Here is a 23,514-nt window from a genome sequence, read left to right on the forward strand (position 1 = left end):
CAGCTCCCTGTCCAATACTGTTTTTCCTGTTCTGTTCCAGGTTGTGGTCTAGGTGATGCTTTTCATAGTATCATTAATGGTAATATAATTTAGTTTTTTAGCATATCAAAATGACATAGTTCATTATTGAACCAGGCTGAACTTCATAACACCAACTCTTACTAAAAGCAGGGTCATTGGCCTTGGGCCCTGGGCTTGTTTTTAGAATAGAAGGAGTAGTCCAGCCTAGTCTGATACTCTTGCCTTCTTGCACTTTCTGCAAGGGTAATTATTGTGTGCATTGCAATTTTTTTTTTTTTTTTTTTTTTTTTTTTTACAGATCTTATGCACGCTCATAAGATCACTGTACAATGATGCTGGGGAACTAAACTGCAAGAAGATGGATGTTGTAATTGGATCTGAAGGTGATGAACATGGGATCATTCCTGAGAATCACAGTCATTGTCTAGAGGTGGGTGTTGAAAAAGCTCCATCTCCTGTATGCAGGGCTCTAAAAAATAATAATAAATAAATACATAATCATGGTGTCAGACAGGGACATTTCACCAGAATGATTGTTATCTTTTAGGCACACTGAGCAGTTCGAGTATACCTTGAAGACATGAAATCTACCACAGGAAGTAGGCTTCAGTTTGTTAAGCATGAAGATATCTGTCTTTGACCAGCTAGATTTTTTATATAAGGAATGGGAAGGAAGTGTGTGGTGGGTTGACCCTGGCTGGATGCCAGGTGCCCACCAAAGCCATTCTATCACTCCCCCGCCCCTCAGCTGGACAGGGGAGAGAAAATATTACAAAGGGCTCACGGACTGAGATAAAGACAGGGAGAGATCACTCAACCAATTACTGTCACAGGCAAAACAGACCCAACTTGGGGAAAATTAACTCAATTTATTGCCAATCAACCAGAGTAGGGTAATGAGAAATAAAACCAAATCTCAAAACACCTTCCCTCCACCCCTCCCTTCTTCCCTGGCACAGCTTCACTCCCAGATTCTCTATTTACCTGCCCCAAAGGCACAGGGGGATGGGGAATGGGGGTTGCGGTCAGTTCATCACACGTTGTCTCTGCCAATTCATTCTCTTCAGGGGCAGGACTCATCACACTCTTCCCCTGCTCCAGCTTGGGGTCCCTCCCACGGGAGACAGTCCTCCACGAACTGCTCCAGCATGGGTCCCTTCCACGGCGTGCAGTCCTTCAGGAGCACACTGCTCCAGCCTGGGTCCCCCACGGGGTCACAAGTCCTGCCAGAAAACCTCCTCTGTGGGCTCCTCTCTCCATGGGCCCACAGGTCCTGCCAGGACCCTGCTCCAGCGTGGGCTTCCCATGGGGTCACAGCCTCCTTCGGGCACTCACCTGCTCTGGTGTGGGGTCCTCCCTGGGCTGCAGGTGGAGATCTGCTCCACCGTGGACCTCCATGGGCTGCAGGGGGACAGCCTGCCTCACCATGGTCTTCACCACAGGCTGCAGGGGAATCTCTGCTCCGGCGCCTGGAGCACCTCCTCCCCCTCCTTCTTCACTGACCTGGGGGTCTGCAGGGTTGTTTCTCTTACATGTTCTCATTGTGCTCTCCGGCTGCCGTTTCTGTGTGCCTTGTAACTTTTTTTCCTTCTTAAATATGTTATCCCAGATGTGCTACCACTATCGCTGATTGGCTCAGCAGGTCCATCTTAGAGCCAGCTGGTATTGGCTCTGTCTGACATGGGGGAAGCTTCCAGCAGCTTCTCACTGAAGCCACCCCTGTAGCCCCCCCCCCACTACCAAAACCTTGCCACACAAACCCAATACAAAGAGGTAGCCATCTCAGAAGGGAATACCACAATTCATAATACACAAAACCATTTAAGACCATGAACACTCCCATGCAGCGCTATATACAGTGTTGAAAAATCAGAGCAGTCACTGTTGTGAACGTACCATGCTGTTCATACGGACTTTGAGGACACACCTGTCTGTGCTTGTAGGGGTAAGTCACATGGCATGTGTACAATGGATCCAACGCATCCACTTATAGGTCCATTGAAAGTGAAGCTCAATCTGTCATCAAGAAAAGTGCCCAGCTACCTGTAAAAAATGAAAATAAAGAAACACATTCCACATGCTTTTTACAAGAGGTTAAGGAGCTCAACGTAGGACTGTACTATGCAGGATGTCGAGCAACTCTAGTGCTGGCTGATAGGCTCCTGGAGACCAGACACTGGGCCGTTGTCTGAGGATGGTATTTTTCCAAATTATTTAACAGAACATTTGCCTTCTATGAGGCTTTCTGATGAAAGTGACTATGTTCTCCTAGAGAATATATATATTCATGAATAGATTAGAAGTTAAACCTTTATCTTGTTGAACACTTCTAAGCTATTACCACTGACTTTGTTTTTGCTAAACAAGGTTTTATTATTTTACAGAGGCAAATATGAACAATTTACATTCTTACAATTTACTGAAGACAGTATATTTGACATGGGAAACAACAATTGTGCTATTAGCATGTAATATAACACAAGGGAAAAAAATCCTGGAGAAATAATAGAGCATTAGCAAAGATGGTAGCTGGAACCTGGAGGCATGGGGTAACTGGAAAAGAAGACCTAATTCTGTATACTGTGGCTTCATTATGTTTGAAACTTGCTACAAAGAATGTAGAAGAACCAGTTAACAGCATATATACTGGTATCAAGGTTTATCTGTTTTAAACTTTCTCTCAGTAAGCAAAATTTGTTTTGGAAGTAGCTAGTAAAATACAGAATGCCAAAACAACATTCTGAGTATTCAATGGCATCACAAGGAGTCATAAAATTGTTGAGAATTGATTACTGTTTCTTCCCCTTTTCTCTTTTCTCTCCTGGACTTGAACTTTTCATCATTATCCTGTTCACGGCTTAATTTTATTTTTTGGAAATATGAAATACAAATGATCCTTATGTTATAATCTTTTTATACATATATATATTTCCTGAAGGCAAGAATGGACACCTTCTTCTTTTTAGACTTTTGTAGTAGTGTTTGTGTATGAGACAAGTAGACTGAGATGTAAAAAAGTTACCCTGTTGATGTTAAAATGTCAGTGTGACAACTAGTCTCAACTAGTCTCAACTAGTCTCTTCCAAAGTTACAAATCATGACATAGAATTACATTTTCTTAAAATAGTGAAGTACATTATATGTACGTGATATATCTATCTATATAAATAAAATACTTGGATTCGCTATTAATTTTTTTGTTGTTGTTTTACTTATATCTCATAGGATATTCTTTTAAAATGTTTTAAGACATTTTTTTCATCAGATGAAGTTTGGAAACTGTTTTTACAACGAAAAATTCAAAAGAAGAAAAAGATGTGGAATTTAAGAATAATGCCATATTATCTGACACTCACAGAAAAATTGTACATAGGAATGTCAATTAGATTGCTATTTTTTCCCATTTTCCCACATTGTGAGCACCAAACAATTTCCTGCCCTAGGCTTTTTAGATCCAGTCATTCTTACCCTTTTTGCAGTCTGGAACTAGCTTCAGATTTTTGCCTTAGCTGCATTACCTGCTTAAATCTACATTTCTATTGGATTAGACTCCCTTGAAATGCTTTTCTACTTCTATGATACTCCAGTGGGAAATATTCCGAGATTCCATTAGTTTATATATTTTATGCTTCAGCACTTTGCTTCTAGTATTCTGTTCCAGGGTTTGCAGACCTTAACTGTAGTTACCTGTGGTTCCCTCACAGTTTGACTTTCATTGGTTTGTGATATAATTCTGCTTACTCTGTGGAGTATTTTACATAGCATATAGGCTCACTAATACTGGGAACAGAAAATATTTCTCAAAACAAGGGTGGCAAGAATGAGTCCACATATACCTAGCCAGTTAAACACTGGTAATAAGAAGACGACTGTGTAATAAGGATTGTACTTAGTGCTTTTACTCTGAAACTGTAATCCCCCAAATGTTTACTAAAACTACTTAGTGCCATAGTTGTTTGGGTTTGTTTGCAATCCTACCAGAAGGCTGCCTTCCTTACTAAACCGGTGATGTTCCCAGTAGCTGCTGGGTGTCACACTGCTCGTTGCCTGCATAGGGCTGCCTGCCTCATCTGGGCATCTTGCTACAGGAGGGAAACTGGACATCGCACCTCAAAGTCTCTAGCAGAGGCAGAATGAAGGGACATGGCTGTGACTACCTGACACGACAGACGCCTCAATAGTAATATTCTCCTGGTGGTATTTTTTTCCATCTTAACCTAAGTCAGTCATGCATAGGAATCAGTTCCGTACACACGACACCCCCAAATCAGGAAGTGTAAAATATTCAGAGGTGGCTGAAACTTTGTATTTTACATAAATATCAATCTGCCTGTGACCTTAGAGTACACTGGTTACAGTTTGGCTGGGTGGCAGGATCTGTATTCAGGAGAAACAGAGCAATTCTGTGGAGGAATTGGAAGCAGTTTTGAAAGTCTTATTCGCTGTAGATGAGATTGTTAAATTCGTTATACAGGAATGAGTAATTTTTAGATAAGTGTATTAGGTCTCCCAAGAGATTTGCATGTATAATCAAATGAAAAGACCTCTGAAATATTGAAACTCCAGATGAGAAAAGTGAAATTCTATTAAGAAAGAAAGAACCTCTGCATTTATAGCACATTCAGAGAACATATGAGAGTATAAATTTAATGCAATGCAGCAATGCTCATCTTACTTTAAAGGTAATTATATAGAAAAAGGGGCATTTAAAATGTATAAGTAGAGGCTTTTTTGCACTCATACAGCATATAATTAACAAAGTTCTTTAAACCTATTCATAAAAGAAAGTAATAAACCACTTGTAAATAATGGCAGTCTCGTATTCTTTACAGTTAAATGTCAATAATCTGAATGTCTTTTTTATACTCAGTTATAAAACTACACTTTTGACATATTAAGTAGAAGCAGGTATTACTAGTATGGCATTTCAATTTTCTAGAGATTTAGACATATTCATATAAAAAGGATGCAAAAGGAAGAACTGTAGCTATAGAAAACTGGAATGCTTGTAAATTAAATCAATACTCTGCCTGCAAAACACAAAGCGATAGCAGAAAAGTGAAGTTGCAGAACATTTCACAGCAAAATTAAAAGGTGTAGGTGTTGAGACCTTAAAATACTAAACTGTAGGTGCAGAACAAGAGAATAAGAGAACTACAAAGGAAAGTACCAAAGCTTGTAGTATTGTACAGATCAATTAATAATGATTTGTTTTGCAGCAATTACTGAATCCTCACAAGATTCATCTGAAAAACAAATCCAGCTTTCTTCAATGCTCATGTGTTACACATTCTTGTAGGAGCGAACACTTCTCAGAAATAAGGAGGAAAGGAGAAATAGGGAGAGATTAAAGAAACTATAAAGTAATAAAGGAAAAGAGAATAGAACATAAGTTATTTTGGACTTCTTTTTGGTTTGATTTGACTATTTTTTTCTTTTTCACCTCAGTCTTTGAGAGTCTTTATTGCACAGCAGACCACTGTTCTGGCATATGCCGTTTTGAATAGCCACAGTGCAGGATGCTTCCTATATATTCCTCTCTGTTTGACCTTGCCCTTGATCTTGTGGGTACCCAAGTAGGGGTGTACAGCTGGCTATAAGAAAAGAATTACTAGATGCCAGGTCCTACCACAGCAACAGAGAGCCTGGGCTAGATTGAAGCTTACAGGTCTGGAATTAACTCAGATGAAATTAGTTAGGGTTAGATTTTTTTTTTCCTCTGATCTGACTGCATATGTCTAAATTTCAATGTTTAGGAACATCTAAGATTTCTTCCATGTTTACTACTGCCCATTGAAAGACATGGCACTTTGCCAGTTTATAGCAAGAAGTGAGAAAAAAAATCAATACCTCCCTGAAATTAAGCCATAGTTGCCTTTGCTACAATTCAGAGACTGCACCTTAAGAGCCACAGTTTATGTTGCACCTAACCTTGGATTTTTCAGACTGGTTAGTTTTCCATAAAATAGGCTGAATATGCAAATTGTTATTAGAATCATTCAAAATCCTTTAAAAAATATATTTTGATTGTTTATTAGAAATAGAAATGTGTTGCCTGCATGAATTAAATGTTTAATGTCAAAGAATATATTATCATAGATAAAGTTTTCCAAAGCACTTGTTTCCCTGTTAGAACCACCAAAACTTCTTCCTCATATTTTTAGCTAAAAGGTAATTATGTCTGAACAGTCTTCTATATTCTATTTAAGATTTTGTATAGATAGAAATACGGTATTGTATAGCTAGATACATTTATATCTACATATAAATATATATATGTATGTATCTATCTTTATACACATATATACATACACACACACGCATGCGTATTTTTCAGGGTACATTAAAACAAAGTGATTGAAATAGCTAAACAAAAATTTTTGCTATTCACTTTTATTTTCTGATGAAAGCAAGCACCTTACAAGAAAGCTTCTTGTATCAATGTTAACAATCACTTTTGAAAGGCAAAGGGCAAATTCCCTTTACTGTTGCAGATTTTCCAAGAGCTGAACCAGAAGTAGATCAGATCAGAATGCCTCTTCTAGGTACTCCTCTCTCTTTCTTGGCTATGAAGGAAGACTAGGTTCACTGAAGCTATGTCCAAACTGTAGGTGGACACTGTGAGATGTCCCAAGATCTTGGTCTTTCACTTATTCAGTTTAGTGCCCTGGCTGGATGTCACCATGTTTCCCTCCTGCCTGCATGCTCATTTTTCCTTTCCAGACAAATCCAGGAGCAAGGGGCACAATGGTGAAGCCTGGGGGACTTCCTGCAGCACAGAGTGCTGGTGCAACCATGTCTGACAGTTCAGACACATCCTGAATTCCTCTTAGGAACCTCACTTAGAGTCTTAAAATCAGATGGTATCAATTCAGTCTTTAGTCTTCCAACACAGAAATGAAAGTAGTATTTGCTGTTATGTTGGGTTTATACTGGGTTGTTCCAGTTCTTTCCTGTATGCACCTCAAGAGGATCTTCCACATGCATTATCCGCTCTAAGACAAGAGAAGTCACTCGTCCCTCTGCCTGTATGTAGCTCAAGTTCACAAGATTGCTCCTTCAGATCACCCAGTGTGTCATTGCCTATGCTGAGAAGGGTGGAAAATGAGCAGTCAGGCAGCAACAGTGGACTGGCAAGAAATTTAAGGAAACATTTAATTGAGGTTTCTGAAACTCTAAATTCTGGATCAATATGGAATCGGCACTAGAAAATCCTTCCCTGTGGCAAAATCTGCTGGTACATCTGATTCCTCTTTTTGCTTCATTTCCATGCTGGAATGAAGAAAACTGAAACAAATGAACAAATTTCATTTTGATGCCAAAGTAGCATCACTGCAATGTGGGGAGGATCTGAAAAAGCAGAAGTCTGGTCTATAGTGAGCAGATTCAGACTTCTCCAACACTCAGCTTGATCAGACTTCTGAGCTGAAGTTCCCCTGTGCTTGCTAGTGACAAGAAACTAGATGATAACAAGTCAGGAGAGTGAAGGTGCAAGTGCTACAAGGCTACAAAAACCATGCAAACTAAACACACTTTTTATTAATATCTGAAATTGTAGGTTAAAGAATACCTGTGTGATGAAGTGGTTCCTATTTTTTGGTCTCAGCTATGTTTTTTTTTAAATTAAAGCTATCAAACATACTTGGAGTTGTTATAATAATTAGTGATTGTGCAACAAAAGTGCATACCTACTTCAAAGATATCACTACTACCTTCTGAATTCAAACATGATGATGTGATATTGGATTATTTAACTGGTAACCCAATGATCATTCCTCTTTTTCTTTCTTCCATTCCAAATAGTAATTTATTCATGGGATGGGAATCTTTGTCTGCGTTTTGAACTCAAACCTTGACACTGTGAAGCAAGCTGCTATGTTGATATTCATGATTTGGGAATTGAAAGCTGTTTGCTTTTTCAATCTCCTAAAATTTGAATTTAATATTTTATTAAATGTACCATAGTCATTCCCTCATTTGTGCAGTGAACAGACATGAAAGAAAAGTGATATAGACAATTTTAGGTCCAAAGGCCAAAGGATGTATGTGCAGAAGTAAAATAGGGAATTAAAAAAAATCTAAGCCATTTAAATCATAGAAAATTCATCAGACATTTATCTGCTATAAAAGAAACATAACTCTACTTACATTAAGGCTAATTCCCTAGTGTGACTCTGTAAATCTTGTTCTTTTCACTTTACTTGGATGTAAAACTATTTAAGAAAGTAACTTACCACTTCACTGTTGTGCAGTATGACACTGTTTCCACAAAAATCACCATTTCAGTAACTTGTTCCAGGAGAAATCCAATAAGCTAAACATCTTGAGTTACTCATTTTTACCCCTTCACCACTATGACAAGCATTTCTTGAACCTTGCTTAAAAGTTCTTTCTCATCCTTTCAGGGCACCTGGAAGCTTATCAAATCCAGGCTATTTTGAGCTGTCAGTGGGTGGCAGGTAGTAAAATGAGGATTGGATTCTCATGTTTGATGGATTATTGTGATGGTAAGGAAGACCCAGCTAATCACAGCATAACCACTGGCCTGAGCAGATGTGAAAAGGCAAGTGCAGTTTTATCAGTTAAAGTATTAGCAGTGGCAGCATAGAAGTAACGGTGCCATTTATAGAAAGAGGCTTGTTTAAATACAGGAAAGGGACACCAGCAGGATTAAAGAGGTGGAGTAAATGCTAGACAGTAAAGGGTAAAATGAAAGAATAGAGTGTACGTATCAGTAAGAAAACCGGGCAGTGGCTTTTAGTGAGAATAACTTCATGGAGTGAAGTGAAATCTGAGAAAGGAATGGCAAAATCAGTGATTAGAAGCTGAAGTAAAATTCAATTCAGAAAGGAGAAGATATATTTAACAGGAAGGATGATTCATGCAAATTGTTGCAGGGAGTCGTCTAATTACAAAAGTAATTACCTCAATGCAAATGTACCTTTGTTGGGCTGTGAGGTATGAAAGAACACATCAAGTGACCTATTGGTCTTTTTTGACCTTAAACTCTACCGATATATTACAAAATATAATAGACATCTTTGCTGTTCTTTTCAAGTCCCTTATCTGAGAGTTCATGGGAGGCTGTTAAAATATGGAATAGATTCTTATTCTAGTTATTTTTGCAAAAGTTTCAGGAAGGAAAAAGTTCTGCCCATAGATATGATAGTTCATCTTCAGGCCTCAGAACTGGTGCTCTGCCAAGATCAAAAGAACAGGTGCTACTGCTTGCTGCTGTTTCAGATTGCAAACTCAGGGAGACATCGATAGTTTTGCTTACCTTTAGGTGAAGAATAAGGAAGAGATACCTATATAAAGTACAATAAAATAATACAGATGCTGATTTAATACTGATAATATTAATACATGTAATTAAACTAAATGAAGCTATTAGGGAAATCAGTCAGAAGTGTGTCTGATCAGTCAGAAGTGGAAGTGTGACAGAAGATATGCCCTCACAGGAGATACACAAGATTTCTTAGAAGAACAGTGGATAAGACAGCAATTGCGAAAAGGATACCTGGTTATTGTTTGAAAAATAACAGGCTTATTTTTACAAGATCTGAAATGAAAGATTAAGTCTAGTATAAAAGTTCGTATCTTAGAAAAGAAGGCTGAAGCAGGCAGTGTTTTTTGGGGGAAGGGATGCTGTTGTAGAGGCACGCCAAGAAAGAAGGAAACTGTCTTTCCTTAACAGTTGTAGGCAGAATTTGTACCAGAGCCATGATACTAAGGCTGAATCACTAGAGGATGTGTTTAAAACAGCTTGGTCTATTCAAGTTTTAGAAGAGCTGATGAACTGCAGTTTCAGTAGGGAGAAAAGAAGGAAAAAAAAAGAAGAAAAGCAAAACTATAACAAGGCTGGGGCAAGAGACCCATATGCTGACTTTCTGAGTAGCCGTTTCTGTGATAGTAAAGGTAAGAAGCTTTTGCCACTTATTTTTTGCTACTCTTTCATTACATGTGCATGTGGAAAGAAGGCAGAATGGTATTAAACTGACATCCTGCCCCAACTGCCAGAATGTCTTGTTATGACTTCAAAGTCTAGATTCACACAGCAGAAGGCACTGTCTGCTTTACTCACTTGCACACTAGTAAGGGCTCTCATACAGCCTGTGGGAAACCTGGGCTCAAATCCCTCTTCTGCTGTTGGAAGACTAGAAAATATAAGTCTTTTTCATTTCGTTGGTAAGAAGAAACTCAATTGCCAGACTGTAGGGTATTTTGAAATTGAGAACTTCTCAGTCTCTTCTGTTAGTTCTTTTTCATTTCACATGTCATACTTAAATGTTCCTCGAGTTAGAACAAAAATAGCTATCTAGTGTCTTGAACACCTGCCTGGAAGATGGAGAACCTGAGTTTTTTGGTCCTGTTTGACTTAATGATAGACACAAACATGGTCTGTGTCAACTTGCTCTCACTCCTCTGTGTGTGAGCCATGGTGCTGCTCTCACCAGGGCTGTTGTTCAAGGCAGCACCACTGATGTTCCCAAAGGAGGAACTTGTTGATGACACACAAGGGTGAAACCTCTTGACAGGATTCAAACTGCAGCTCTGGCCAAAGGCAATTGCTGGTAAAGTTTCTTTTGCCCATGTGGATCACACTTTGGACTTTGGTTTGCAGGTGCCAGCTCTGCTCCCTAGCTTCCCGTCTCTTACATGTTTGTCTTGTCCATTCTTTTTCCAGTCTGACTCATAATCTCTATATTTGACTGGACCTTTTTTCTGTTAAATTCCATCTTCTTTTGATCCTGCCTATGTTATTCTGTCTTCCTCAGAATCACCTGGCTTTGTTTCTGTGATTGCTATTTGCAGTACAAGTCTCCAGGAAAGCAGCAGGCTCTAAAATTCCCATTACTATTTTTGATATATAAATCCCACATGTTGATGGAAAGATCCAGGGGTAATTGCAAAGACAATATCTCCAAGCTATTGAGGTCTGTTTCACATGTTTTTCTTTGAAGTAGTTATCAATTCCTAGGACGTAAAAAAGTTTATTACAAAAATTTTGAACAGACTATACCATTCTAATAAACTATTCCTGTTTCATCTTTCGTTTTATGCAGATATCAAATTGCAGATCTTTGTCAGAAATGAGTTATCTCAGCAGGGTGCAGAACAATAATTATTCATGCCAGGACTGCGGTGATAGACGTTACTCATAACGACTCAAATTAATCACAAGGCATATGATTGATGATGAGTACATCAGATTGTGTGGTGTGGACGCATGAGGACTGTGGATATTGTTAAACATGTCTTTGATCCAAAATCAGAGGTGATTTTTTTGAGAGAGCTCAAATCATCTGGCTATTTTATTTAGTCATTAATATGGATCCACACAGCAAATAAAGGCAATCAAAGGCACTTCAGTTGCCACTGACAACTTTAAAATCTCTGAAAGAAGAGGCTATAAACATTATTGCTTCACCATAGAATATTGTCAGCGAAACATGCCAGGCATGCCAACATAACATCATACACTTAAGACCCATATATGGGTCTTAAGTTTTTACGAGTGGTGTCTCAAGTAAAGAGAAATTTAAAAAAAAAAAAACCAAACCACTTTAGTATTATTTTGATCAGGTAGAAGAAGAATTTGACTTTTCCACTTTTGGGGATTTTGTTTCCTTAATTACATGCTGTTAGATGACAATGAAGGACCAGATTGGTGCCTAGGTTTATGTGTCCTTACTGAAGCACTAAGTCTCCACATGGCCTCCATAGATTTTGAGTTTGCCACAGGATGGAGAATAAAGGCTTTTCACTTAGAACTCCTTTCTTTCTCATGTCCTCTGCACACATGAGTAGGGTGTGAAAGTAGTCTTGGCTCTCGCCCCTCAACATAGCAGCGAGCTGAGCTGATCTTGGCAGGGGTGGTAAACAGTCTATACTATAGAGCATTTGCAGGTTACTTTCTTTCTGGAGCAAGTAGGCAGCTGAGGCTGAGAAAGGGGTTGGAACTCTCTGAGTCACAATTTCTTCCTCAGCTTGCTCTGGAGGTGCTGTAACTACTTGCTGTCCCAGACACGGGCAATTGAACACAGGCTCAATTTGGCCCTCAATAAAGAAGAAATCATGAGTCTGAGAAAAATTGTTCTATTTCATGAACCAATTTTCTCATAAGAAGACACAGCACATCTACAGAATTTCTGCAAACAGCATAGAAGACAGATGTATATTATCTGTGATGAGAGGAAATGGCTGAATTGCTTATTGGGAAAAAATTAGTTTCCTTGATGACTCATTATTTCAAAAATTGCCTGTCAAGTTAATAAGCAGACTTTATTATTATTATAGTTTATTATTTCTATTACAGTAGCATTCAGGGGCTGCAGTCAAAAACTGGGGTCTCACTGTGCTAAGCACCATGTACAAATAAAATCTTCTGATGGTCTCTGCCCCAAGAAGCTTACTGTTTTGAATCCTGGGATCACAAAAATTTGGCCATATTTTTTATTTCAAGTCTCTGGGTAAGTATTTTAAAATAACTTCTAGTCCTGCTAATCAATAGTTTTCTGCAAATAAACTGTTGACAAATTAGCTTTTTTTTTTTTTTTCTAAAGCAATTTTTTATAGTAGAGGAAATATATTGAAATGGTAAAACCATTCAGAAGAATCCAAATTTGTGTTTGTCCTTAGCAGACAGTGGCATAAGAAAATACATGATGAATCTGATTAAGAAGCTTGGACAACTAGTAAAAGTACTGACTGTTGTGGATTTGATTAGTTCCAAATCTTTAAGAGATGCTTAAGTGGATAGATTCTAAAATAATCATTTTAGGTTGACAGAACATGTATGATCAATATACATATACATAAGATACCACTTGCCAAGTAATAAGTTCCTTAACAATAAATTTTTTTAGCACAATTGCATTAAAAATGTAGCATTAAATGAAGCCATTCAGTACTGGGACCAGTAGAAAAATGATTTACCAACTATTAGATCTAGGAAACAAAAAAAGAATATAAGTTCTTAAAAAGCTGATATTTTAATAGATGCTGAATAATAAGCAAATCATTAGGTACTGTGTCATGATGCCTTTACAGCTTTGCCTGTATTTTTAGTAGTAACTATATTTCCATAACTCCCACCTCCATATCTTGTCCATTATTTTTTCTTACTTAATTTGGCAATTCTAATTGACGATAATTTCAGAGTCACTGTATCTTCTTAAAGTAATTCATATCACATTCACCTAGCAGTATGAGCTGCCCACTCCTTGTATTTCAATTGAGGTTTTCAAAGAGAACATTTTGTTAGGAGTGTATTCACCACTTACTTAATTTAGTGTGCTCAAAAATCATCTTGATAGTCTGTAAAAATAATGGTACACCAACTTCAAAACAGTCTATTGGCAGAAGTGGAACCACATGCCTCAGGCCTGAATTTGACATTGTCTTATGATATTAGTCTAATTTATATATATTTGATATTGGGTAGTTTATTGCTCAAAAATGTAGATTTCAAAATCACAGAGGCAGAAGTTATTCAGTATTTTTTCCTGGAATGTAAAATGTGAGGTTTTTAAAGCAAAGGTTAAAAGTTGCTTTTACATCTACGTTATATTCCTTCGTAGTACATTACCAAAGCTTCGTTTGTGGCATTTCCTAAGTGCAAATGAGGAAAAACTCCAAAGACTGGTGATTTAGACTTTTCTAGACTTTAATTGAACTTTTCATTAATATTCCAACTCTAGACTATAATTTTCTCTTGGTCTTTCCTGAAGGCTATTGCTCCTTCCAGTCAATTACACTGTATTTTTTTTCAGTTGGTTTTTCTTAATGAAGTGTAGTGTATTTACAAAATTAACTGCCCTGTCCCACAAAATTTATTGCAATACAACACGGTGTGCATCATCAGCCTGCCCAATGTAATGCAACAGATTTCAGGTAAAGGTGAGAATGGAACCTCACAACTTTTTAAGCATTTCATCCCAGCATCTTAAATGCACGAACATTGTCTTCAGCGTATCTTTTTTATTAGTAGAGCAATGCAAATGCTCATGAATCAGTTCAGAAACTGAGAATTAGTTCAGGTCCATAGTGTTGCTTCAGCATAGCGTTGCTCCAGTGTGCATTAGCTGCACATTTTGTTATGTTAATACATCGAGGTATAGTGAGTGGCCTTATTCCTTGATGTCTGAGGGGCAACCATATCATTTTGATATATGTTTTAGAGAATTATTTTCCAGGATTTTTTCCAGTAAATGTATCCCCCCTCCCAAGTATTACTGACTATCTTTCTATCTGTACTTCTCAATTAGTTTTGAAGAATGTCATTGTGTACCCTGAGTCTGAGAAGTGAAATAATCAGGTAATATTCAGAATCACTGGGCCATGTAATCTGATTATGAATGTTTACCTTGTGATTCAACTGTAGAGGAGAATCAAAGCAGTGGGAAGGACACATGGAGTGAAATTCCAAAATGAGCTCTCAGAAGTTTATCCTCCTGAAATGAATATTCTTAACTGCAAACCAGATTTGCAGTAACTGAGATTAAAAATAACAACCCTTTTGTGCTTTACAGTAAAGCTTCTACCCTTTAACTTAATAGATCAGGTAGTAATTCTTCTACCCTTACTTGATATCATCTGCTCAAGCTTGCTCAAAGCTATCATATTAGATGTGAGGCTACCACAGGAGAATGAATCAAAGAATTTTGGAAGAAATTTGTTGGTTAAATCTTTTGGGCAGGTGGGTACTGGTGATGCAATAGGTTCTCTGAAGCACTGAGATTGCCTGATGCTGTACAGCAGTAGCAGAAGAATGTTAGATTAATGGATGCCTTGTTTGTGCTCACAGTGGCTCTGTAATAGAAAGACTAGGGATAAATTGGAAAAGAATTAAAAATGAGGGTTCAGAGACAATGAGAAACAGAAAGCAATCTAAAGATCTCAGAAAAGCCATAGGGTACGTAAGGATTGGGTTGAGATGAAGACTCTGAGAAGAATATGGAATTCTGGTGAAACAGAGCATCTTCAGAGATATGAGCTCCTAAAGTTCTTCTGAAGATTAACCTGAATTCATGACAAGTAGTATATCTGTTGGGAGGTCATTTCAGATCCTAAAAATACCTTGAAATGAGCAGATCTTTTTAATGAAAAATTGTGGGCATATGAGTAATACCAAGAACACTAGACTGAGGAGAAACTGTTAGGGTTTATAGGCTACTAGTTCCCGTATCTACTGATATCAGTGATGATTCAGTCACCCTCTTACACAAACACAGTTTACGAGGTTCTATTTTTGTCCACAGAACCTGATGTTGTTCTTATAGGGTGGCTATGATTCAAGAGAGTATGCATCTCCCCATCAGCAAGTGAAGGCAAAGTGGGTGGGAGAGAGGAGGGAAGGGAAGGGGAAGAGCCATCATTCATTCCTGAATTCACTGGTATCACACAGGGCAAGAAAGAAGCAAGAAGGAATCGTGGTTCTGTGATGTGAGTGTAAACCCAGTATCTTCTGGGACTGTTCCTGGCATGCTGCATGATGCACTAAAATTTGCCAAATTTACCAGTCTGACCCTACCCCAGTCCTACCCCCAAACTTACAATATCTATACTAGGGATATATACTCCAGTGCGTGCCCCAGCTACAGTTCCTGGCTAGTTAAATGGTCCAAAAGTGCTAGGGAAGCTGGGTGTTACCTGAAATTTCATATGTAGTAGAACAAAATATTCATAAAATGTGCAGCATCTGTTGTGACCCGTGCATAACTGGTTCAGGTTGCACTGCAATCCCTCCTGAGAAACACGATGTAACCTCAACAGTCTGGATCAAGCCTAGATGCCTGGCAAGTCTAAATACTGTTCATCTTTCTGTGGTTATTGCAAAAAAGTCTTACAGCCATTTCATTCCATTAAAGCCGTGATGACTGACAAATGCTCTGTTTGCTCCAAGATTCCTCCTTGGGAAGAGATAGTGCAGCTGAATACAGCTCAGCCTTCATTTGTTTGGAATCCCTTCATGCTTTTCTCCTCTGCTGGCTGATTTCTTAATGCTTGCAAATATCGTTCTCTCATGGAGGCCTCATTAATAATAATTTTTTCTTTTCTTTATTTTCTGCAGGTGCATACCAGCTCAGAAAGAGTGGTTTCCAGTGGGAGGTAACCTTTGCCCTTCAGTAGTCTAAGGTTTCCATTGCTGACGTATTTTCTTCACCAATCACTACTTTTCCTTTCCATGTCTTCCATGAACTGTCTTGATTGCTATTCAATATAACACGTTAGAATATGCTGAACCTCACATTTGATTAAAGGATGCCATTGTAAATTATTACCTTTTAAAAATTGTTAAAGGTGTGAATGCAGAACCACAACGATTACAAAAAATCAAGGGAACTGTCTTACAGAATAGGTATTATCATAAAATTTGTTGGACAAGTCTAAATTTTTGGTTTAATTGGGGTCTGAATTGTTTTGGGTTATTTTATAGTTGCATCAGTAAAAGGAAGTCATTGGGATAGAGAGGGTGGATCACCCAAGGGAAGTGTGGATGCCTGGACATGTAACCAAAATTTTGAATAGACATTTCAATGAAAAAAATATTAGTATGTCATGTATATCTAGCCTTAGGTAAAAGCAAAATAGGTGGAAAAGCAAAATTTCCAGTCTTTTAAAAGTGTGACTAAATATGAGAATGTCTGATTTTCACTAATCATGCGGCAATAGAACGACCTAAAACCCCCACATGCATTTACCAGAAATGCTAAGACGCTGTTAACACTTTATAAACAGCTGACTGATCTGTCTTGATGGTCTCATAAGAAGCCTAAATATTCTATTTTTCCATTATTAGATCTCCTACCTAGGTATCTCTGCAGTTAGTTATATGCCTAGGTTTTATGACCACATTTGCTCATTGGGAAATATTGGGGTTTTAATTATCTTTTTTTTTTTTTTTTGGTTGCTATTCCTGATTGATTTTAAATTCACACTTGATTTTTTAGCTCCTCTAATGATATAAGGCCTTGTTGAATTCTAGATGATTCTTCTGTGTAATGTCCTTCAGCTTTTTTATCTTTAGTTAGGTACCATTAACCTTTCAGTGATGCCTTCTCTGTGTTTTAGACTGGCTAAATTTTGCATCTTCTGCTTTCTATCTCTGCTCTGCACATTGATATTTTTCTCATTTATGTCCTTACATTTAAATGGCACTAGTAATGTTTCTTTTGATGAATGTATTTTAAAAATAGCCACTCTGTAATTCCCTTTTTAAGACCTTGATATTGTTAATTTGGACTTGCATTTCAAATCAGAAGCCTGATTTGAACCTGAGGGCTGCAATTTTATTTGTAACCAAAGGTAACTGTAACTAATGGTAGTTATATAAGATGTGCCAAGAGCATGAATATGGACTTCATAGTTTATTATCATGGGTTATTAAATGGAGTTCTTTGGGGAAAAATTAAACAGACAGTTTACACACTTATGGGGAGACTTATTTTCTCTCCTGCTCAAAGCCCCATGGGATGTCTACCACTGTCCTCTGAATTGGATGATTTTCTTATCACTGAGGTACTTTGGCCTTCTATTAACTTCTTAATCTCTCAGATGTGGCCACTGGTTGCATGAGACCCCTTTCATAGGTATGCCTCTTTGCATCTTCCACCTCCTTAACCCTTATCTGGCCTGGTACTGCATTTAATATTTTTACTCTATCAAGATATTGGACACCTTGTTCAATAGTTGAAGGTTATCATACCATAATAGCTTTAACCAGATACTTTGGGTTTCCTCACATCCAGACTATTCCCACCACTAAGTCAGTTATCTCAAAATTCAGTTTACTTTCCTATTTAGATGTGCCAAGTTAAACTGAAGGATATAATATTTGCCTTAGAAAACATTGGGCCATAGAAAATACCCTGCATCCCTTTGACTGATTTATTTCAATTACTGATGTTTAGTTTTCTAAGCTCATTAGATCTCAACAGCTCTAAAGCTCTAAGAGCTTAGAAAACTCAACAGAATGAGTTGCAAGGGAGCTCAGCAACTGTCTGTCCCCTGTCTCACAACACTGTGGTGAAAAAAAATTGTTTCCACTGCAGCCCAGTAAAATGCCCAGTTCCACCGATATGCACAGTGATATATTCCCTCTCTTATGCTCATCTGCCTTTCTAGTTTTACCATTCTTATGGATTTCTTCAGTATCTACAGCATGACCAACTACAATTAAATCTTCACCCTTCAAGTGACTCAATCCTTCTGTCGTACAGCTTGCCTATTGATGTAACATCTGCTATACAGAACAGTTACATCCTATATTTAGTAGGTTTAAACCACTATGACATAGAAATCTCTTCATTTCAACTGCAGCAAGCTGGGGAGTCAAAATCCATTTCTGTGCATGAGTAAGAGGCAACTTCTTTATACTCTGCCTGTTAAGGAATTTCTGGTCATCTGGGATGAACCTCAAGTTCCTGAACAATTAAACTGAGTCTCAGTTAATTCTAGTGATAATTTCATGGTTGTGACACAATGATTCCAAGATACCCAATGCTGATGGAAAAACTAACACACTTATCCCTTTCCTCATACTGAGTATGCCAAGGAATTCTGCATAAAACAAAGAAATAGCCCACTGGCACTGCAAATAACTGATACTGACTCAACATCTAGAGTAACACATTCTGTATTCTTCAGACCAGGATCTACCATCCTGGTTTTTCTCTCAGCCTGGAGTAAAGACACTGAATCATGGAGAGTCTGGGCTTACTGAAACTCTAGCTGAGCTTCTTGTTCAATTCGAAACTCATCTGGTATTCTTAAAGAAAGGGCCAAGCAGCAGGGCCTCAAGGGTCCACTCAAATCCAACAGTCAACTAGCATGTGATGCATTTTTTCCTGCATTTATTATTTTTTTTAAAAGGATTTACTGGTTTTGAAAGTATACCTTACCTTAGCTTTTAGAGTATGTTCCTTTCTTCTTTCTCAAAGATTGCTCCCTGCTTTCAATGTCGTTTTATTTGTAATTTCTAAATAGCAAAGACCAGAAACAGAAGATGCCCTTGTGCAAGAACTAGTTTTAAAATCAGATTGAAGACAAAACAAAAATAAGAAGTGTAGTGACAGAGAACTTTCAGTTCAAAATCTTTCCCATTTTGTGCACCACAAGCTTTAATTTCTCTTATTTACTTGTGGGCACACAGTACACAAAATCACTTGTGCCAATGGTTGGAATTCAGATTACAGAAAAGAGAACCAACATCCACCCTCATTAGTCCAACACTGTTATTGCTCACACAGAGAGGGTCAGTTTTGGGAGCAAAGTTAAAAAAAATCTGTTGTGGTCTTAGGTAAATGCTGGGTAATGAAGCCACAGTGACATGATTGCTGGTTCTTGGAGATCTCCCTTCCTCTCTCTCAGCAGAATCAATCATAGAATGGTTTGGGTTGGAAAGGACCTTAAAGATCATCTAGTTCCAACCCCCCTGCCATGGGCAGGGACACCTCCCACTAGACCAAGTTGCTCAAAGCCCCATCCAACCTGGCCTTGAACATGTCCAGGGATGGGGCATCCACAACTACCCTGGGCAACCTGTTCCAGTGCCTCACCACCCTCATAGTAAAGAATTTTTTCCTTACATCTAATCTAAATCTACCCTCTTTCAGTTTAAAGCCATTACCCTTTGTCCTATCACTACATGCCCTTGTAAAAAGTCCCTCTCCAGCTTTCTTATATGCCTCCTTTAAATATTGAAAGGCCACAATAAGGTCTCCCTGGAGCCTTCTCTTCTCCAGGCTGAACAACCCCAACTCTCTCAGCCTGTCCTCACAGGGGAGGTGCTCCAGCCCCTTGATCATCTTCATGGCCCTCCTCTGGAGCTGTCTGTCTTTTGTCAGGGGCCCCACAGCTGAACACAGTACTGCAGGTGGGGTCTCAAGAGAGTGGAGTAGAGGAGAGAATCACCTCCCTCGACCTGCTGACCACCCTTCTTTTGATGCAGCCCAGGATATGGTTGGCTTTCTGGGGTGCAAGTGCACATCGCTGGCTCATGTTCAGTTTTTCATCCACCAATACCCCCAAGTCCTTTTCTGCAGGGCTACTCTCAATCCACTCATGGCCCAGCCTGTATTTGTGCTTGGGATTGCCCCAACCCATGTGCAGGATGTTGCACTTGGCCTTGCTGAACTTCATGAGGTTCGCACGGGCCCACCTCTCAAGCTTGTCAAGGTCCAAAAATACCATCTTTTTATTACAGTTAAAAATTAGAGTTATCTAGTCAGCTGGTGTTACAGATTGTCATGCTATAGCTTTTAAAAGCGTAGTTAAGTCCTGATCTTTTAGTTTAAGTCCGGGAAATTCCTGTTTTTCTTGTGCTGGTATTTATCTCATCCCTATCAGTTTTATGCTGACATTTTTTAAAGCTGTACTACTGATGATTTACAACAGCTTTACAAAGGGGAGAATTAGATCTCTTCAGTTTCAGAGAGATTTCTCATCTCTTCTCAGAACAACACTGTCATACATGCAGTAGCACATAATTTTGGTTAATTTAATAAAATAGGCAAGATCCTCAATAGCTGGTGGAGCTCCTTTGGAGTCAATAAAAGTAGATCATAATTTGACGTCAATTGGTCTAGCTCCACTTCCAGCAACAGACCTATCCTTGTTTATAGCAGCTTAGAATTTAGCCCAGTGTTCTGGCACAAATAAATACTATTATTTTGTAACTAGTTTTATTTTTAGGTTGTTCAATCTCTTGTAGGTTGCTCAAAAGTTTCTACCTATTTAATCTATCTGCTTTGCTTGCTGTGAGTCTGTTCCTCAAAAAATGTCTAAGGCAGGGCAGCAGCCCACACATAAGCACAAGCGAGACAGAAGGAGAAGGAGTGAAAACAAGAAGTCAGTGGAGCAGTGCCAAGTTTCACTAGTTGAGGATCTGCTCAGAAACATTTTCAGTGCTTCTTTCAGTCTTGCTAATGCTGGTGTATAGCTTGAGTCTTTGGTTTGAGTCCTTTGGGAAATACACTAGCAATAAGAATAGAAAAGCAATTTAGGTGGCATCTTTGATCATCATTGCTGTCAATCAACCCAGGGCTTGGCATTAACATATGCTCTTCAGAGGAAAAACTAATCTACTCCATTTGGTAACATATTAGAATCGTTAATATTACAAAAATGAGACTGAAAACCTGAACTTTTTTGTTGGAAGCCTGTAGAAGAGAGGGCGACAAATGTATTTAGTGGCTTTTTTTTGTTGGAAAACCATGATTCACTGAAACAAGACACTACTGATAGGAAAATATTTTTAAAATGCATTTTTCATTTTCAGCTTCCAGGAATAAGTTTAATGTTAGTGAAATGCTCTATGCTAATTTTTAAAATTAAAATCTCATTTCCAATTTCAAGAGCTGTTTTATTTATAATTTTAAGCTAAATATAGTAAGAAAAGAAAACAAACTGAAATACAAATAAAACAACCAAACACTACAGTAGACGTATACTGACTTTGTTTTCAGTTCATTGGTTTTTAGATGTTTTCAGGGCTTTGACTTTTTTCACCCAGAATCAGGCTGAGAAATTTTCTCTAAATCTCAATTTTCTTCCAAGAATGGAAGAAATATTTGGTGTCCAGTTCTAATCAGGAATCTCTATAGTCAAATTACCTAGATAACAGAGGTTGTAGACACCAGAATGATAAATAAATTATTTTATTAATACTTTTTTTGCAATCATTTATTTTTTAAAATTCTGAAAGTGTTCTATCCACATTAAGCTCTAAGCATTCTTAAAAACGTGACTTCTTTCTGATCACATCTGCACTGAACAATGCTGTATGTTATGACATATATGACTCAGCCCAACCATATATAACAGGTATATTTCATTGCTTCACTAATAAGAAAACTACAAGAAAGCCAGTACTGGGTTTAGCTGAGATTCTTTTTTAGTCATAGGCTCTACAGAAACCTAGTGCCATGAAAAAACATACTGAAGCTAATCAGAACCTTTATTTAGTATGTGTTTTGTAATGTGGATGTTTATTTCCTCCACAGAATAGGATTTCTAAAATATTAAGTGTAGTGAAGAGTTAATGAAAAAAGTGACTGTTTCGTTATCACTTTCAATAGTTTCACAGTTGGATGAAAATTATTGAAATAGATTATATTTTAAGAGTACTTTTTCTCCTGAAAACTTAAAAAAAAAATCCTATGACTATAGAATTGGTCAAAATGAAGTAATTTGAAATTCTATACTGAAAAAGAGACATTTCACACAAATCCCAAAGTTACCACCACTTTACCCATCTCCAGTGTTTAGGTAATTGTGAGTAGATCCTTTTAAGAGGAACAAATAGAGGCATAAATGCTCCAATCTCCTCTAGAAGTTTAGCTTAATAGATTGCTGCTGGGAAAACTGTTTTTAGTTGGAGTCAGTAATCATCAGAACAAATTATTGAGAGAGGGCACCACAATCTGCAATCTTGAAAGCAAGACAGTACACTTCTTTGGAAGGTGTGCTGTAGGTAGAGAGAAATGTGAGAAGCATGCTGGGCTCTGCTCTGGAGGAAATCCAACAGGACAGTCAAGGCAGTCTCTTCTGGGTTTAATTCTGAGAAACTGCGAGTCACACTTGATTCCCCCCAAACGACAATTCTTGTATCTCACAGTTAGAGACTCTTGTGTTATATTATTTCCACGGCAGAATAAAATTGAAAGTGTTGCATGACACGTACTAAACAGAATGTGTTAAGATGTCTGTCTTAGTTACCCAGAAAAAAATCTGGAGTAACTCAAGAATTTGGCTCATTGATTTTAGACTTTACACTTAGCAAAATGTAAAGGCAAGTGTAACTGAAGAAGTATCAAAGTCACTTGGAGTTAATCTGTTTTAGGTAAACTGATACAATGTTGTTAAATCATGTTTATAAAAAAAACACAAAGGGCTCAAGAGAATTGGTAGAGAGAGCTTAAAAACATGCTTTTTTTTTAATGAGTCAGAAGAAGAGCTGTCCTTTCTAAATATTCTGTTACTTCCAACTGCCTAGCTTAGTGCCTACTGACGTGATGCAGAGATTTGGCAGAGCATAAATATTTTTTAAAGCTTACTCATTAACACCTTGGGCCCATCCATCAGCATGATTGACATCAAGAGACAAAGCAATTTTTTTTTTTAATAGGACACAACATGTACGAAAGGCTTTCTGTGGGCTAATGCGGCACACCTGACAGATGTGTGACTCATTTGACACAATGGGTGGTATTCATGAACACTTTATCACCTTGCAATCAACTCAATATAGCATTCCTTCTTATTTTCTGAATCCCTCTTTCTTCAAAATAAAAGGAATTTAGGAATAACTGCACAGGATTCAAAGCAAAGTCATTTATATGCTCCGTCCCTGAGGTGCTACTAATAATGATGCTCATGACATTATCTGAAATGTTATTAGGAAAATAATAAGGACTTCCTGAACTGTGTCTAGGAGATAGGCTTCATGCGTTCCATGCCATGCACCTTGTATTATTGCACCAAATGAAT

General features: G+C 38.0%; 1 long non-coding RNA gene across 1 annotated transcript; it reads left to right on the top strand.

The window, feature by feature from the left end:
- Positions 1–381: 381 nt before the first annotated feature.
- On the top strand, positions 382–16,280 carry LOC115338297. Its single transcript, XR_003922375.1, has 2 exons — positions 382–451; positions 16,097–16,280. It is a non-coding gene; the product is annotated as an uncharacterized LOC115338297 (long non-coding RNA).
- The last annotated feature ends 7,234 nt before the right edge of the window (positions 16,281–23,514 follow it).

This window comes from Aquila chrysaetos, chromosome 2 (genome assembly GCF_900496995.4).
Source record: "Aquila chrysaetos chrysaetos chromosome 2, bAquChr1.4, whole genome shotgun sequence".
NCBI lineage: Eukaryota > Metazoa > Chordata > Aves > Accipitriformes > Accipitridae > Aquila > Aquila chrysaetos.